Here is an 18,723-nt window from a genome sequence, read left to right as displayed (position 1 = left end):
GGTTTTGACTAAGTCCCATGTTTTTGTAGTGACTTTAAAACTATATTACTCCACCTTCTAAATAATGTGTTTTTGTTGTGACTTTAAAGCTATATTACTCCACTTTTGTACAGTAAAATCTTACAAAGATGTTATCAGAGGTAGAGTAAGACATTCTTAATGGATTCCCATTGTAATATTGAACAGAACTATTATGGTGTTTTTTGAGTTAAAGCTCAAAGTCCAGAGATTTTGTCTAAGTAATATGTTTACGTGTCGCATGTTTGTGACGCCCCCTAGGGGTTGAAGTGGAAATGCTTTTGGGGATCTGTTGAGTATGCCACCCGCAACCTGTGGTTGAAATTTAGTGTCGACTCAACCTTTTGTTTGTGAGTTAGGGCAATTTTTTGCCAAACGGGCCCCTCCCGCTAACTTTGGAAGCACGTTACGAACGAACGGTACGGACTATCGAAATATCCTTTGACTATGTTTATCGCGTGGCTTCATAGATCATGTGTACCGGTTTTTGAGACATTTGAAGAAAATATGTAGGAAAAGGAGCAAAAAGTGTGTTTTGGAGAAAATTCAAGATGGCGGAAAATCTACCCATACGCAAATGGGCGTGGCCTATATGGGGAGATGCGTCATGACCCAAGGAATCCAGGGAAAAAATAATTTTAATTTTCCGACCTACGGTTCAACAGTTACAGGCCAAAATGTAAACTGGGCTGTTATAGCGCCACCATGAGGCCAAATGACGTAATTATTTTTTGATTAATTCTTACAATCATTATGAACCTCCTCTCCAAGTCTTGAAACTGTAGCCCCTATGGTTTGCGAGAAAAAAATAATTGAATGCGATTCCCATTATAAGTCAATGGGGGAAATTAATTCACTAATAAATTAATATCAATTAAACTATAGAACCTTTCTCTTAGCAACTTGATAGCACACCATTCCCGAGCAAGCCGATCAATTTGACATATGGCGGGAGTGTGTGGTGCAAAAACTGTGGGAGGAGTAGCGTGCCAAACTTTTGGGGAATTGCATGGACAGACTTAAATATATAAATATGAGCAAGAACAATAAGTGTCCCCATGCTATGCATAGGCACACTTAATAAATAAATATGAGCGATTGCAATAAGTCTGCCAATGCTATGCATAGGCACACTTAACTAGAATTGACAGAGTCAATTTTGACAAGTGTGCCTGCAGCGCGCTAAACGCGCGAGCTCGTGCGGCGGTTCGGACCGTGAGACCGTCTGCCGAGTCGTCTGCGTTTCGTCGTGAGAGGGTCGGTCCCCGTGAAAAACGCGTTCCGGCACGAAACGGTAACGTTTCGCGCGTTTGTGACGCCCCCTAGGGGTCGAAGTGGAAATGCTTTTGGGGATCCGTTGAGTATGCCACCCCTGACCTGTGGTTGAAATTCAGTGTTGACTCGACCTATTGTTTGTGATTTATGGCTATTGTTTGCGAAACGTGCCCCTCCCGCTAAGTTTGGAAGCGCGTTACGAACGAACGGTATGGACTATCGAAATATCCTTTGACTATGTTTATCGCGTGGCTTCATAGATCATGTGTACCGGTTTTTAAGACATTTGAAGAAAATATGTAGGAAAAGGAGCAAAAAGTGTGTTTTGGAGAAAATTCAAGATGGCGGAAAATCTATCCTGGCGCAAATGGGCGTGGCCTATATGGGGAGATGCGTCTTGACCCAAGGAATCCAGGGATTTTTTTTTTTTTATTTTTCGACCTACGGTTCAACAGTTACGGGCCAAAACGTAAAGTTGGCCGTTATAGCGCCACCATGAGGCCGAGTGATGTAATTATTTTTTGATTAATTCTTACAATCATTATGAACCTCCTCTCCAAGTCTTGAAACTGTAGCCCCTATGGTTTGCGAGAGAAAAATAAGTTTTGCGATTCCCATTATAAGTCAATGGGGAAAATTAATTCACTAATAAATTATTATCAATTAAACTATAGAACCTTTCTCTTAGCAACTTGATAGCACACGATTCCCGATGAAGCCGGTCGATTTGACATATGGCGCGAGTGTGTGGTGCCAAAACTGTGGGAGGAGTAGCGTGCCAAACTTTGGGGAAAAGTATGGACAGAAAGACTTAAATAAATATATATGAGCGATAACAATAAGTCTGCCCATGCTATGCATAGGCACACTTAACTAGAATTGACAGAGTCAATTTTGACAAGTGTGCCTGCAGCGCGCTAGATGCCCGACCTCGTGCGGCGGTTCGGACCGTGAGACCGTCCGCCGAGTCGTCCACGTTTCGTCGTGAGAGGGTCGGTCCCCGTGAAGAACTCGTTCTGGCACGAAACGGTTACGTTTTGGCACAAAACGGTTACGTTTTGTGCGTTTGTGACGCCCCCTACGGGTCGAAATGGAAATGCTTTTGGGGATTCGTTGAGTAAGCCACCCGCAACCTGTGGTAGAAATTCAGTGTTGACTCAACGTTTTGTTTGTGATTTATGGCTATTGTTTGCAAAACGGGCCCCTCCCGCTAAATTTGGAAGCCCGTTACGAACAAACGGTATGGACTATCAAAATATCCCTTGACTATGTTCATTGCATGGGTTCATAGATCATGTGTACCCATTTTCGTGACATGTGAAGAAAATATGTAGGAAAAGGAGCAAAAAGTGTGTTTTGGAGAAAATTCAAAATGGTGAAAAATCTTGCAGTGTTCGAATTTGCGTGGCCTATATGGAGAGATGCGTCGTGATCCAAGGAATCCAGGGAAAAAATAATTTTAATTCTCCGACCTACGGTTCAAGAGTTACGAGGCAAGTGGTCCGTTATAGCGCCACCATGTGGCCAAGTGAAATGCTTTTGGGGATTCGTTGAGTTTGCCACCCCCGACCTGTGGTTGAAATTCAGTGTTGACTGGACCTTTTGTTTGTGATTTATGGCTATTGTTTGCCAAACAAGCCCATCCCGCTAACTTTAGAAGCGCGTTACGAACGAACGGTACGGACGATCAAAATATCCCTTGAGTATGTTCATTGCATGGCTTCATAGGTCAGGTATACCGCTTTTCGTGACATTTGAAGAAAAAATTTAGGAAAATGAGCAAAAAGTGTGTTTTGGAGAAAATTCAAGATGGCGGAAAATCTATCCTGGCGCAAATGGGCGTGGCCTATATGGCGAGATGCGTCATGACCCAAGGAATCCAGGGAAAAAAGAATTTTAATTTTCCGATCTACGGTTCAAGAGTTACAGGCCAAAACGTAAAGTGGGCTGTTACAGCGCCACCATGAGGCCAAATGACACTATTATTTTTTATTTAATCCTTGAAATCATTATAAACCTCCTCGCCAAGTCTTGAAACTCTAGCCCCTATGGTTTGCGAGAGACAAATAATTGAATTTGAGTTTTTGCCATTCCCATTATAAGTCAATGGGGGGAAATTAATTCACTAATAAATTAATATCAATTAAACTATAGAACCTTTCTCTTAGCAAGTTACTAGCACACCATTCCCGAGTAACCCGGTCGGTTTGACATATGGCGCGAGTGTGTGGCGCAAAAACTGTGGTCTGTGAAACGTGTCAAACTTTGGGGAAAAGCATGGACATACATACATAAATATGAGCGATTGCAATAAGTTGCCAATGCTATGCATAGGCACACTTAACTAGAATTGACAGAGTCAATTTTGACAAGTGTGCCTGCAGTGCAGCTCCTAAATGCGCGACCTCGTGCAGCGGTTTGGACTGTGAGACCATCCGCCAAGTTGTCTGCGTTTCGTTGTGAGAGGGTTGTTCCCCCTGAAAAACATGTTTTGGCACGAAACGGTTACATTTTGCGCGTTTGTGACGCCTCTACGGGTCGATTTGGAAATGCTTTTGGGGATTCGTTGAGTAAGCCACCCGCGACCTGTGGTAGAAGTTCAGTGTTGACTCGACGTTTGGTTTGTGATTTATGGCTATCGTTTGCGAAACGGGCCCCTCCCGCTAACTTTGGAAGCCCGTCACAAACAAACGCTATGGACTATCGAAATTTCCCTTGACTATGTTCATGCCATGGGTTCATAGATCACGTGTACCCATTTTCGTGACATTTGAAGAAAATATGTAGGAAAAGGAGCAAAAAGTGTGTTTTGGAGAAAATTCAAAATGGCGGAAAATCTATCCTGACGCAAATGGGCGGGGCCTATATGGGGAGATGCGTCTCGACCCAAGGAATCCAGGGAAAAAAGAATTACAATTTTTCGACCTACGGTTCAAGAGTTACGAGGCAAGTGGTCCGTTATAGCGCCACCATGTGGCCGAGTGGAAACGCTTTTGGGGATTCGTTGAGTTTGCCACCCGCGACCCTTGGTTGAAATTTGGTGTTGACTCGACAATGTGTTTGTGCTTTACGGCTATTGTTTGCCAAACAAGCCCATCCCGCTAACTTTAGAAGCGCGTTACGAACGAACGGTACGGACGATCAAAATATCCCTTGAGTATGTTCATTGCATGGCTTCATAGGTCAGGTATACCGCTTTTCGTGACATTTGAAGAAAAAATTTAGGAAAATGAGCAAAAAGTGTGTTTTGGAGAAAATTCAAGATGGCGGAAAATCTATCCTGGCGCAAATGGGCGTGGCCTATATGGCGAGATGCGTCATGACCCAAGGAATCCAGGGAAAAAAGAATTTTAATTTTCCGATCTACGGTTCAAGAGTTACAGGCCAAAACGTAAAGTGGGCTGTTACAGCGCCACCATGAGGCCAAATGACACTATTATTTTTTATTTAATCCTTGAAATCATTATGAACCTCCTCTCCAAGTCTTGAAACTCTAGCCCCTATGGTTTGCGAGAGACAAATAATTGAATTTGAGTTTTTGCCATTCCCATTATAAGTCAATGGGGGGAAATTAATTCACTAATAAATTAATATCAATTAAACTATAGAACCTTTCTCTTAGCAAGTTACTAGCACACGATTCCCGAGTAAGCCGGTCGATTTCACATATGGTGCGAGTGTGTGGTGCGAAAACTGTGGGAGGAGTAGCGTGTCAAACTTTGGGGAAAACCATGGACATAAGTAAGTAAATAAATATGAGCGATTGCAATAAGTCTGCCAATGCTATGCATAGGCACACTTAACTAGAATTGACAGAGTCAATTTTGACAAGTGTGCCTGCAGCTCGCTAAATGCGCGACCTTGTGCAGCGGTTTGGACCGTGAGACAATCCGCCGAGTCGCCCGTGTTTCGTTGTGAGAGGGTCGGTCCCCGTGAAAAACGCGCTTTGGCACAAAACGGTTACGTTTCGCGCGTTTGTGACGCCCCCTAGGGGTCGAAGTGGAAATGCTTTTGGGGAAACGTTGAGTATGCCACCCGCGACCCGTGGTTAAAATTCAGTGTTGACTTGACCTTTTGTTTGTGATTTATGGCTATCGTTTGCGAAACGGGCCCCTCCCGCTAACTTTGGAAGGCCGTTACGAACAAACGGTATGGACTATCGAAATATCCTTTGACTGTGTTTATCGCATGGCTTCATAGATCATGTGTACCGGTTTTTAAGACATTTGAAGAAAATATGTAGGAAAAGGAGCAAAAAGTGTGTTTTGGAGAATATTCAAGATGGCGGAAAATCTATCCTGGCGCAAATGGGCGTGGCCTATATCGGAAGATGCGTCTTGACCCAAGGAATCCAGGGAAAGAATAATTTTAATTTTCCGACCTACGGTTCAACAGTTACAGGCCAAAACGTAAACTGGGCTGTTATAGCGCCACCATGAGGCCAAATGACACTATTATTTTTTATTTAATCCTTGAAATCATTATGAACCTCCTCTCCAAGTCTTGAAACTGTAGCCCCTATGGTTTGCGAGAGAAAAATAATTTAATGCGATTCCCATTATAAGTCAATGGGGAAAATTAATTCACTAATAAATTAATATCAATTAAACTATAGAACCTTTCTCTTAGCAACTTGATAGCACACCATTCCCGAGTAACCCGGTCGGTTTGACATATGGCGCGAGTGTGTGGTGCAAAAACTGTGGGAGGAGTAGCGTGCCAAACTTTTGGGGAATTGCATGGACAGACTTAAATAAATAAATATGAGCGAGAACAATAAGTGTCCCCATGCTATGCATAGGCACACTTAACTAGAATTGACAGAGTCAATTTTGACAAGTGTGCCTGCAGCGCGCTAAACGCGCGACCTTGTGCAGCGGTTTGGACCGTGAGACCGTCCGCCGAGTCGTCCGCGTTTCGTCGTGAGAGGGTCGGTCCCCGTGAAAAACGCGTTCTGGCATGAAACGGTTACGTTTCGCGCGTTTGTGACGCCCCCTAGGGGTCGAAGTGGAAATGCTTTTGGGGATCCGTTGAGTATGCCACCCCCGACCTGTGGTTGAAATTCAGTGTCGACTCGACCTATTGTTTGTGATTTATGGCTATCGTTTGCGAAACGTGCCCCTCCCGCTAACTTTGGAAGCGTGTTACGAACGAACGGTACGGACTATCGACACATGCTTTGACTATGTTTATTGCGTGGCGTCATAGATCATGTGTACCGGTTTTTAAGACATTTGAAGAAAATATGTAGGAAAAGGAGCAAAAAGTGTGTTTTGGAGAAAATTCAAGATGGCGGAAAATCTACCCATACGCAAATGGGCGGGGCCTATATGGGGAGATGCGTCATGACCCAAGGAATCCAGGGAAAAAAGAATTTTCATTTTCCGACCTACGGTTCAACAGTTACAGGCCAAAACGTAAACTGGGCTGTTATAGCGCCACCATGAGGCCAAATGACGCTATTATTTTTTATTTAATCCTTGAAATCATTATGAACCTCCTCTCCAAGTCTTGAAACTGTAGCCCCTATGGTTTGCGAGAGAAAATTATTGAATGCGATTCCCATTCTAAGTCAATGGGGAAAATTAATTCACTAATAAATTAATATCAATTAAACTATAGAACCTTTCTCTTAGCAACTTACTAGCACACCATTCCCGCGTAAGCCGGTCGATTTGACATATGGCGCGAGTGTGTGGTGCAAAAACTGTGGGAGGAGTAGCGTGCCAAACTTTGGGGAAAAGTATGGACAGAAAGAAAGACCTAAATAAATATGAGCGAGAACAATAAGTGTCCCATGCTATGCATAGGCACACTTAACTAGAATTGACAGAGTCAATTTTGACAAGTGTGCCTGCAGCTCGCTAAATGCGCGACCTTGTGCGGTGGTTTGGACTGTGAGACCGTCTGCCGAGTCGTCTGCGTTTCGTCGTGAGAGGGTCGGTCCCCGTGAAAAACGCGTTCTGGCATGAAACGGTTACGTTTCGCGCGTTTGTGACGCCCCCTAGGGGTCGAAGTGGAAATGCTTTTGGGGATCCGTTGAGTATGCCACCCCCGACCTGTGGTTGAAATTCAGTGTCGACTCGACCTATTGTTTGTGATTTATGGCTATCGTTTGCGAAACGTGCCCCTCCCGCTAACTTTGGAAGCGCGTTACGAACGAACGGTACGGACTATCGACATATCCTTTGACTATGTTTATCGCATGGCTTCATAGATCATGTGTACCGGTTTTTAAGACATTTGAAGAAAATATGTAGGAAAAAATGCAAAAAGTGTGTTTTGGAGAAAATTCGAAATGGTGAAAAATCTTCCAATGTGCAAATTGGCGTGTCCTATATGGAGAGATGCGTCGTGACCCAAGGAATCCAGGGAAAAAAGAATTTTAATTCTCCGACCTATGGTTCAAGAGTTACGAGGCAAGTGGTCCGTTATAGCGCCACCATGTGGCCAATTGGAAATGCTTTTGGGGATCGTTGAGTATGCCACCCCCGACCTGTGGTTGAAATTCAGTGTTGACTGGACCTTTTGTTTGTGATTTATGGCTATTGTTTGCAAAACGGGCCCCTCCCGCTAACTTTGGAAGCGCGTTACGAACGAACGTAATGGACTATCGCAATATCCCTTGAGTATGTTCATTGCATGGGTTCATAGATCATGTGTACCGTTTTTTGTGCAATTTGAAGAAAATATGTCGGAAAAGGAACAAAAAGTGTGTTTTGGAGAAAATTCAAGATGGCGGAAAATCTATCCAGGCGCAAATGGGCGTGGCCTATATCGGGAGATGCGTCTTGACCCAAGGAATCCAGGGAAAAAAGAATTTTCATTTTCCGACCTACGGTTCAACAGTTACAGGCCAAAACGTAAAGTGGGCTGTTATAGCGCCACCATGAGGCCAAATGACACTATTATTTTTTATTTAATCCTTGAAATCATTATGAACCTCCTCTCCAAGTGTTGAAACTGTAGGCCCTATGGTTTGCGAGAGAAAATTAATTGAATGTGAGTTTTTGCCATTTCCATTATAAGTCAATGGGGAGAAATTAATGCACTAATAAATTAATATCAATTAAACTATAGAACCTTTCTCTTAGCAACTTAATAGCACACCATTCCCGAGTAAGCCGGTCGATTTGACATATGGCGCGAGTGTGTGTTGCAAAAACTGTGGGAGGAGTAGCGTGCCAAACTTTGGGGAATCGTATGGACAGACATAAATAAATAAATATGAGCGAGAACAATAAGTGTCCCATGCTATGCATAGGCACACTTAACTAGAAAAATATTGTTCCTTCGAAACAATTGTGGGCTCGCTTCAAGCCGGAAAACAATGGCTATAAAAGCACAAAATGTCAAGATCGCAGGCAGTGCTCTCTTTGACGTTACTGACGTCAAAGATTGGTCCATTTTGTTCCAAAAATGTGTTGTGCAAAAGTTGACCCGCTGGTGGCGCTATAACAGGCCAATGTGAGAAAGTTGGTATCTGTTCCTTGACCTATTGGGAATGTGCTTGCAAGATTTCACGCACATCCCAGGCTGTGTTCATGATTTGAGGTGTTTTTGGCTTTGGACACTTTATCGCTGCTTGCAGCTATATTTATTATTATTATTTTATATTTTTTTTGTGTGCACTTCATAGGCATGTTAGATAAAGGTCCTTAGATTGCGTGTAGAATGTTTCATGCAAATTGCAAAAAAAATCCTAGAATAAAAACGGGTTTAAGCGTTTTACAAACTGCTCAAAATTATATAGCGCCCCCCTTTGGCCATTTGGGGTAAGATTGGTTTCAGTGATATTTGAACTAACCCTCTGCACTATTTTGTCATGAAAATGTGACTTTGCATGTATGTTTTAGAGGCAGAAGAATAATTTGCATAAAAATGCAATATTGTTTGAATTATTTAAAAAAGCATGTTTCAATGTTAAAGAAATCCGATCTGACAGATCTTTAGACATCGGTCCAAAGTTCACGTAAAAAAAGTTTTGTGCACGTGACGCGAACATTCCAGAATAAAAGCGGGTTTACGCGTTTTACAAACTGCTCAAAATGGCGGAAAATTGAAGGGCGGAGCTTACTTAACAACGACACAGATGTCTTCCGCTTGAGTCAAAGCACGCGTTTAACAAGTTGCATGTCTTCAAACGAAACGAGTCATGACTTATGCCCGTTTGAAGTTTGAATTTTCAAACGCTTCGTATAGCGCCCCCCTTTGGCCGATTGGAATAAAATTGGTTTCAGTGATACTTTGACTAACCCTCCACATCTTTGCCAAATGCCATGAACGTGTAACTTTGCATGTATGATTTAGAGGCCGAAGAATAATTTGCATAAAACCGCAATATTGATAGAATTATTAAAAAAATATATTTCACTTTAAAAGAAATCCGCCGAGATTAGTTTGACCGTATTGGTCCAAAGTTCATGTGAAAAAAGTTTTGTGCGCGTATCGAAAAAAACCCAGGAGGAGATAGATTTTTACTGTTTTTCATATAATTCCGAATTGTGGGAGACCTAAAGGTCAGAGGTCAAAAGTTAGAGGGTAAAAGTTGTTCGGCATGAGGAGACGCATACGTGTATACAGGTTTCATGCCTGTACCTCAAACACAGCATGAGCTATACCTGTTCAAAGTTTGCACTTTCGAAGGCTTCCTACAGCGCCACCATTTGGCCGATTGCTATAGAAAATAATAGCACACTTCGCCACTGTAAACTGAACACATTGATGTTTTTATTTTCATTTTCTCACTAAGTATGTAGGAGTAGAAAGGAACCGAAAATCCCGTCTACTTACTAGATAAACAAATAAATAAATAAATAATGACAATATCTAAAGTGTGCTCGCCAGGTACTGGCGAGCCCACAACTAGAAAAATATTGTTCCTTCGAAACAATTGTGGGCTCGCTTCAAGCCAGAAAACAATGGCTATAAAAGTACAAAATGTCAAGATCGCAGGCAGTGCTCTCTTTGACGTTACTGACGTCAAAGATTGGTCCATTTTGTTCCAAAAATGTGTTGTGCAAAAATTGACCCGCTGGTGGCGCTATAACAGGCCAATGTAAGAAGGGTGGTATCTGTTCCTTGACCTATTGGGAATGTGCTTGCAAGATTTCACGCACATTGCAGGCTGTGTTCATGATTTGAGGTGTTTTTGGCTTTGGCCACTTTATCGCTGCTTGCAGCTATATTCATTATTATTATTATTTTTTTGTGTGTGTGCACTTCATAGGCATATTAGATAAAGGTCCTTAGATTGTGTGTAGAATGTTTCATGCAAATTGCAAAAGAAAATCCTAACGGGTTTAAGCGTTTCACAAACTGCTCAAAATGATATAGTGCCCCCCTTTGGCCAATTGGGGTAAGATTGGTTTTAGTGATATTTGGACTAACACTCTACATCTTTGCCAAATGCCATGAACATGTTACTTTGCATGTATGATTTAGAGGCAGAAGAATAATTTGCATAAAACTGCAATATTCATTGAATTTATTTAAAAAAGCATGTTTCAATTTTAAAGAAATCCGATCTGACAGATCTTTAGATATCGGTCCAAAGTTCACGTAAAAAAAGTTTTGTGCACGTGGAGCGAAAATTCCAGAATAAAAGCGGGTTTACGCGTTTTACAAACTGCTCAAAATGGCGGAAAATCGAAGGGCGGAGCTTACTTAACTCACTTAGCGCCGAGCGACTTTCGGGGCGACTAACTAATGATGGCGTTTAGTGCCGAGCGACTCGGAGCGACTTTTATATAAAAGCATTGTTTAAGCTTTTAATTTGGGTTGATAGACGGAGCGGAACGGTTAGCTTACCTTCGACTAGCATACAGATGAAAACCGTGAAAAAAAAGGATACGATTATGACGTCACCTTTAAGCCATAGCTTCCTGTTTACGTAGGCCTCTGTTAGCCGCTAGGCTCAATGCAAACCATCCGACCCTCACGTAGCTTCACTAGGTCGGATTTTGATTCGGAAACTTTCTGTGTGGCATCTATATACGTTCCGATGCCCATACCAATGGTGGTTTGAGACGATCAAGCACGAATTGAGCAGTATTGAGCTCAAATGGCGGCCCGCGGCCTGTCCATTGAATGTCAATGGAGAGCATGTCATTGTACCATCCTGTTATGTCATGAACCTTGTTTTTTATTCTGACTTAACATGGGACCATGGAAAGTCAATGGGCTATGGCTCACTCTAGTGGTCATCTTGTGGCATCTGCAGGCACGTGTACCTGTTTATGTAATGTGATTTTGGGGATTCAATATAGCTATTTCCTGGCGTTATAAGCGCAGATTCATATTGAAATCTGGCTCGCTCGGCGCTAAGTGAGTTAACAACGACACAAATGTCTTCCGCTCGAGTCAAAGCACGCGTGTAACAAGTTGCATGTCTTCAAACGAAACGAGTCATGACTTATGCCCGTTTGAAGTTTGAATTTTCAAACGCTTCGTATAGCGCCCCCCTTTGGCCGATTGGAATAAAATTGGTTTCAGTGATACTTTGACTAACCCTCCACATCTTTGCCAAATGCCATGAACGTGTAACTTTGCATGTATGATTTAGAGGCCAAAGAATAATTTGCATAAAACCGCAATATTGATTAAATTATTAAAAAATTATATTTCACTTTAAAAAAAATCTGGTTGATCAATCTGACCGTATTGGTCCAAAGTTCATGTGAAAAAAGTTTCGTGCACTTGACGCGAAAATCCCAGGAGGAGATAGATTTTTACTGTTTTTCATATAATTCCGAATTGTGGGAGACCTAAAGGTCAGAGGTCAAAAGTTAGAGGGTAAAAGTTGTTCGGCATGAGGAGACGCATACGTGTATACAGGTTTCATGGCTGTACCTAAAACACAGCATGAGCTATACCTGTTCAAAGTTCGCACTTTCGAAGGCTTCCTACAGCGCCACCATTTGGCCGATTGCTATAAAAAATAATAGCACACTTCGCTACTGTAAGCTGAACACATTGATGTTTTTATTTTCATTTTCTGTCTAAGTATGTAGGAGTAGAAAGGAACCGAAGTTTTGAGGAGAACTTGATATAGTATAGTATAGAAACTAGAAAAATATTGTTCCTTCGAAACAATTGTGGGCTCGCTTCAAGCCAGAAAACAATGGCTATAAAAGTACAAAATGTCAAGATCGCAGGCAGTGCTCTCTTTGACGTTACTGACGTCAAAGATTGGTCCATTTTGTTCCAAAAATGTGTTGTGCAAAAGTTGACCCGCTGGTGGCGCTATAACAGGCCAATGTAAGAAGGGTGGTATCTGTTCCTTGACCTATTGGGAATGTGCTTGCAAGATTTCACGCACATTGCAGGCTGTGTTCATGATTTGAGGTGTTTTTGGCTTTGGCCACTTTATCGCTGCTTGCAGTTATATTCATTATTATTTTTATTTTTTTGTGTGTGTGCACTTCATAGGCATATTAGATAAAGGTCCTTAGATTGTGTTTAGAATGTTTCATGCAAATTGCAAAAAAAAATCCTAACGGGTTTAAGCGTTTCACAAACTGCTCAAAATGATATAGCGCCCCCCTTTGGCCAATTGGGGTAAGATTGGTTTTAGTGATATTTGGACTAACACTCTACATCTTTGCCAAATGCCATGAACATGTTACTTTGCATGTATGATTTAGAGGCAGAAGAATAATTTGCATAAAAATGCAATATTCATTGAATTTATTTAAAAAAGCATGTTTCAATTTTAAAGAAATCCGATCTGACAGATCTTTAGATATCGGTCCAAAGTTCACGTAAAAAAAGTTTTGTGCACGTGGAGCGAAAATTCCAGAATAAAAGCGGGTTTACGCGTTTTACAAACTGCTCAAAATGGCGGAAAATCGAATGGCGGAGCTTACTTAACAACGACACAGATGTCTTCCGCTCGAGTCAAAGCACGCGTGTAACAAGTTGCATGTCTTCAAACGAAACGAGTCATGACTTATGCCCGTTTGAAGTTTGAATTTTCAAACGCTTCGTATAGCGCCCCCCTTTGGCCGATTGGAATAAAATTGGTTTCAGTGATACTTTGACTAACCCTCCACATCTTTGCCAAATGCCATGAACGTGTAACTTTGCATGTATGATTTAGAGGCCGAAGAATAATTTGCATAAAACCGCAATATTGATTGAATTATTAAAAAATTATATTTCACTTTAAAAAAAATCTGGTTGATCAATCTGACCGTATTGGTCCAAAGTTCATGTGAGAAAAGTTTCGTGCGCGTAACGCGAAAATCCCAGGAGGAGATAGATTTTTACTGTTTTTCATATAATTCCAAATTGTAGGAGACCTAAAGGTCAGAGGTCAAAAGTTAGAGGGTAAAAGTTGTTCGGCATGAGGAGACGCATAAGTGTATACAGGTTTCATGGCTGTATGTATAACACAGCATGAGCTATACCTGTTCAAAGTTCGCACTTTTGAAGGCTTCCTGCAGCGCCACCATTTGGCCGATTGCTGTAAAAAGTAATAGCACACGTCGCCACAGTAAGCTGAACACATTGATGTTTTTATTTTCACTTTCTCACTAAGTATGTAGGAGTTGAAAGGTGCCAAAGTATTGAGGAGAACTTACTAAATAAACAAACTAGAAAATTTGCAATTTGGGAAATTGCGAGTGTGGTTGCCAGCCCCGCCCCGGCGCGAGCGGCGGGGATGCGCCTCCGGGACCCCGACGAAAACGCCACGGCCCGAGGGAGAGGACGTCGGGAGGGATACCGTCGGGGCCGTGCGACGCGCAATTTGAAAAGGTGCCGTTGGGTTCCTGCATTCTTGACGTAAGGGTACGGTTTTTTGTTTTTAAGAAATAGGCTCCTCCCACGAGTTTCGCAAGGCGATTACGTTGTCGCGTCGCTCCCGAGATCGTTTGTGTTTCGTTTTGAGAGGGTCGTTCCCCCCGAAAAACGCGTTTTGGCACGAAACGGTTACGTTTTGTGCGTTTGTGGCGCCCCCTAAGGGTCGAAGTGGAAATGCTTTTGGGGATTTGTTGAATATCCCACCCGCAACTTGTGGTTAAAAGTTGGTGTTGACTGGATGTTTCGTTTATGATTTATGGCTATTTTTGGCAAAACGGGCCCCTCTCGCTAACTTCGGAAGCGTGTTCCGGACGAACGGTATGGACTATCAAAATATCGTTTGAATATATTTATCGCATGAGTCCATAGATCATGTGTACCGATTTTTGTGACATTTGGAGAAAATATGTGGGAAAAGGAGCAAAAAGTGTGTTTTGAAGAAAATTCAAAATGGCGGAAAATCTATCCTGACGCAAATGGGCGTGGCCTATATAGGGAGATGCGTCATGACCCAAGGAATCCAGGGAAAAAATAATTTTAATTTTCCGACCTACGGTTCAAGAGTTATAAGCCAAAACGTAAAGTGAGTTGTTATAGCGCCACCATGAGGCCGAATGATGTAATAATTTTTCAGTTAATCCTTGCATGCATTATGAACCTCCTCTCCAAGTTTTGAAACTGTAGCCCCAATGGTTTGTGAGAGAAAAATTATTGAATGTGAGTTTTTGTGATTCCCATTATAAGTCAATGGGGAAAATTAATTCACTAATAAATTAATATCAATTAAACGATACAACCTTTCTCTTAGCAAAATGATAGCACACGATTCCCGATGAAGCCGGTCGATTTGACATATGGCGCGAGTGTGTGGCGCAAAAACTGTGGGCCGTGAAACGCGCCGAAAAAAAAGTTTATCTAGAATAAAGAAGAAAAACTAAAGTTTCCCTAGGACTATAGTGTGTTGCCCTGTAAGGGCAACCACACTAATAAATAAAGTTTCCCTAGAACTATAGTGTGTTGCCCTGTTAGGGCAACCACACTAACTAGAAAATGTGCAATTTGGGAAATTGCGAGTGTGGTTGCCTGCCCTGCCGCCCCCTATGGGTTGAACTGGAAATGCTTTTGGGGATTTGTTGAATATCCCACACGCGACTTGTGGTTCAAATTTGGTGTTGACTGGATGTTTCGTTTGTGATTTATGGCTATTTTTGGCGAAACTGGCCCCTCTCGCTAACTTCGTAAGCCTGTTCCGGACGAACGGTATGGACTATCGAAATATCGCTTGAATATGTTTATCGCATGGGTCCAGAGATCATCTGTACCGATTTTTGTGACATTTGGAGAAAATATGTGGGAAAAGGAGCAAAAAGTGTGTTTTGAAGAAAATTCAAAATGGCGGAAAATCTATCCTGACGCAAATGGGCGTGGCCTATATGCGGAGATGCGTCATGACCCAAGGAATCCAGGGAAAAAATAATTTTAATTTTCCGACCTACGGTTCAAGAGTTACAGGCCGAAACGTAAAGTGGGCTGTTATAGCGCCACCATGAGGCCGAGTGATGTATTTCTTTTTTGATTAATTTTTGCAATAATTATGAATTTCCTCTCCAAGTTTTGAAACTCTAGCCCCTATGGTTTGCAAGAGAAAAATAATTGAATGCAAGTTTTTGCATTTTCCCATTCAAGTCAATGGGGAAAATTAATTCACTAATAAATTAATATCAATTAAACGATAGAACCTTTCTCTTAGCAAAATGGAAGCACTCGATTCCCGATGAAGCCGGTCGATTTGACATATGGCGCGAGTGTGTGGTGCAAAAACTGTGGGCCGTGAAACGCGCCGAAAAAAAGTTTATCTAGAATAAATAAGGAACTAGAATTGACGGAGTCAATTTTGACAAGTGTGCCTGCAGCGCGCTAAATGCGCGACCTTGTGCGGCGGTTCGGACTGTGAGACCGTCTGCCGAGTCGTCCGTGTGTCGTTGTGAGAGGGTCGGTCCCCTCGAAAAACGCGTTCTGGCACGAAACGGTTACGTTTCGCGCGTTTGTGACGCCCCCTAGGGGTCGAAGTGGAAATGCTTTTGGGGATTCGTTGAGTATGCCACCCCCGACCTGTGGTTGAAATTCAGTGTTGACTCGACCTATTGTTTGTGATTTATGGCTATCGTTTGCGAAACTTGCCCCTCCCGCTAACTTTGGAAGCACGTTACGAACGAACGGTACGAACTATCGAAATATCCTTTGACTATGTTTATCGCGTGGCTTCATAGATCATGTGTACCGGTTTTTAAGACATTTGAAGAAAATATGTAGGAAAAGGAGCAAAAAGTGTGTTTTGGACAAAATTCAAGATGGCGGAAAATCTATCCATACGCAAATGGGCGTGGCCTATATGGGGAGATGCGTCATGACCCAAGGAATCCAGGGAAAAAATAATTTTCATTTTCCGACCTACGGTTCAAGAGTTACGGGGCAAAACGTAAAGTTGGCCGTTATAGCGCCACCATGAGGCCGAGTGATGTCATTATTTTTTGATTAATTCTTACAATCATTCTGAACCTCCTCTCCAAGTCTTGAAACTGTAGCCCCTATGGTTTGCGAGAGAAAAATAATTGAATGCGATTCCCATTATAAGTCAATGGGGAAAATTAATTCACTAATAAATTAATATCAATTAAACTATAGAACCTTTCTCTTAGCAACTTGATAGCACACCATTCCCGAGTAAGCCGGTCGATTTGACATATGGCGCGAGTGTGTGGTGGAAAAACTGTGGGAGGAGTAGCGTGCCAAACTTTGGGGAAAAGTATGGACAGACTTAAATATGAGCGATAACAATAAGTCTGCCCATGCTATGCATAGGCACACTTAATAAATAAAGTTTCCCTAGGACTATAGTGTGTTGCCCTGTTAGGGCAACCACACTAATAAATAATGACAATATCTAAAGTGTGCTCGCCTGTTACAGGCGAGCCCACAATGACAATATCTAGAGTGTGCTCGCCTTATAGGCGAGCCCACAATTAATAGAGCAACAATTGAAGATTTCGGCTGTCTCTCGATTTCTTGTCCTTCAGCATCTTGTCATCCATGTACGGTGTGAAAAGCCATGGCCATGGCCAATTACATTGCCGTCAGTGGCTCTGTTTTGACGATATGCAAATGTCCAGCGAGGCAGGTAGCGTGTAGTACTGTAAGTGTAGTCTCTCATCTGCCTCTCAAAATATTTGCTGACTATTGGGGTGAGAGCAGGTCTCCAATCATTCAGGCATGTCACCTTGGCATGCGTGGGCACAATGGTGGACATTTTGAAGCCTTAAAGCAGTGGTTCCCAAACAGTGGGTCAGGACCCATTTGTGGGTCACGTACCAATTTTTATGGATCACCACTGGAGTAGAAATCCCATTTTCTTTTCCCACAAAAAAATAAAATATGTATTTAAAAAAATGTCCCCTCCCCAAAAGGTCACACATCTAAGAAATGCCATAAATACAATATAATAATAATTAAGAAGTATTGAAAATAGCCCCCCCCCCCCCCCCCCCCCCCCCCCCGGTCTCCACATACCTTTAAGATGTGGCCTGGGATCCCATTCCCATCAGGGCCCTTGTTCATGTTCATTCGTTTGAAGGCTATGCACACGTCAGCCTCTGAGATGGGTGATGGCCTGGCTTCTCCCAGGTGATGCTGCCCTGGCTGGTTAATGTTGATGCTATCCATCTGCTCAGTCGATGCTGACCTCGCCGGGTTGCTGTGGGTGGAATTGGTCTTAAACCGGATGTAATGGAGGTTCAGGTCGCTGGGGAGGGAGGCAGGTGGGTTCTCTGCACTTCTAGTTTTCACTTTGCAGTTTGTTATTGTATGTACAGTTAGTACCAGCTGCCATGTATTCCTTATCTCGCCGTTGTTAAAGCAATCATCCATTTCTGCAAACTCTGAACGCCTTATTATCCCACCTAATGGTGCTGTTGAGGGTGGAGCGAGAAGGGCCCACATTTCCAGATCAGTTAATTGAAAATGTAGACCTATCTGATCCCTCCGGGGGAATTCTGTTTTCAGCCTCACCCAAGTGAAGTGTTGCCCAAGTGGTCAGACTAGGGCGCAGGGGGGAGCAGTTGTGGTTAAGTGTCTGTCAGGAACAGCAGGTGTAGGACCCACATGCAGGAACTCAAGAACTCAAACCAAACCCAGGAGACGAAAGTGATGCAGTTGACAAACTTTACTTATATACGACGAGTAACTACAGAACACTTAGCACATAGAACACAGCCATAACAAGTGAACATAAACTCTGACTACAGCTGACAAACAGGACCTGACACTACAACTTATGACCCAGCACTGAACACACAGAAAAACACAGTCTTGATCCACAACATTCCAACGTCCCATCGTGCATTGCGCAGAAGGTGTGCGTCAGCTTCCGGAGCCGCAGCCGAGTGTGATCTACAAGCTCACATTGGTTGCATCTGCGACGCGACATGAGCTTTTTCCAGGCGACCTCTATACCCATTCAGCTATGGCTAAAACTGGGGGTAGAGAATGTTATAATTGCATGTGATGTGTGGGTTATTTGCAATTCAAATCAACTAAGTGGCAAAGCTACACTATACATACTGTGTGCAT

Source organism: Nannobrachium achirus (genome assembly GCF_963921795.1).
Source record: "Nannobrachium achirus genome assembly, chromosome: 17".
In the NCBI taxonomy this organism is placed as follows: domain Eukaryota; kingdom Metazoa; phylum Chordata; class Actinopteri; order Myctophiformes; family Myctophidae; genus Nannobrachium; species Nannobrachium achirus.
Note: the sequence above shows the minus strand (reverse complement) of the source record.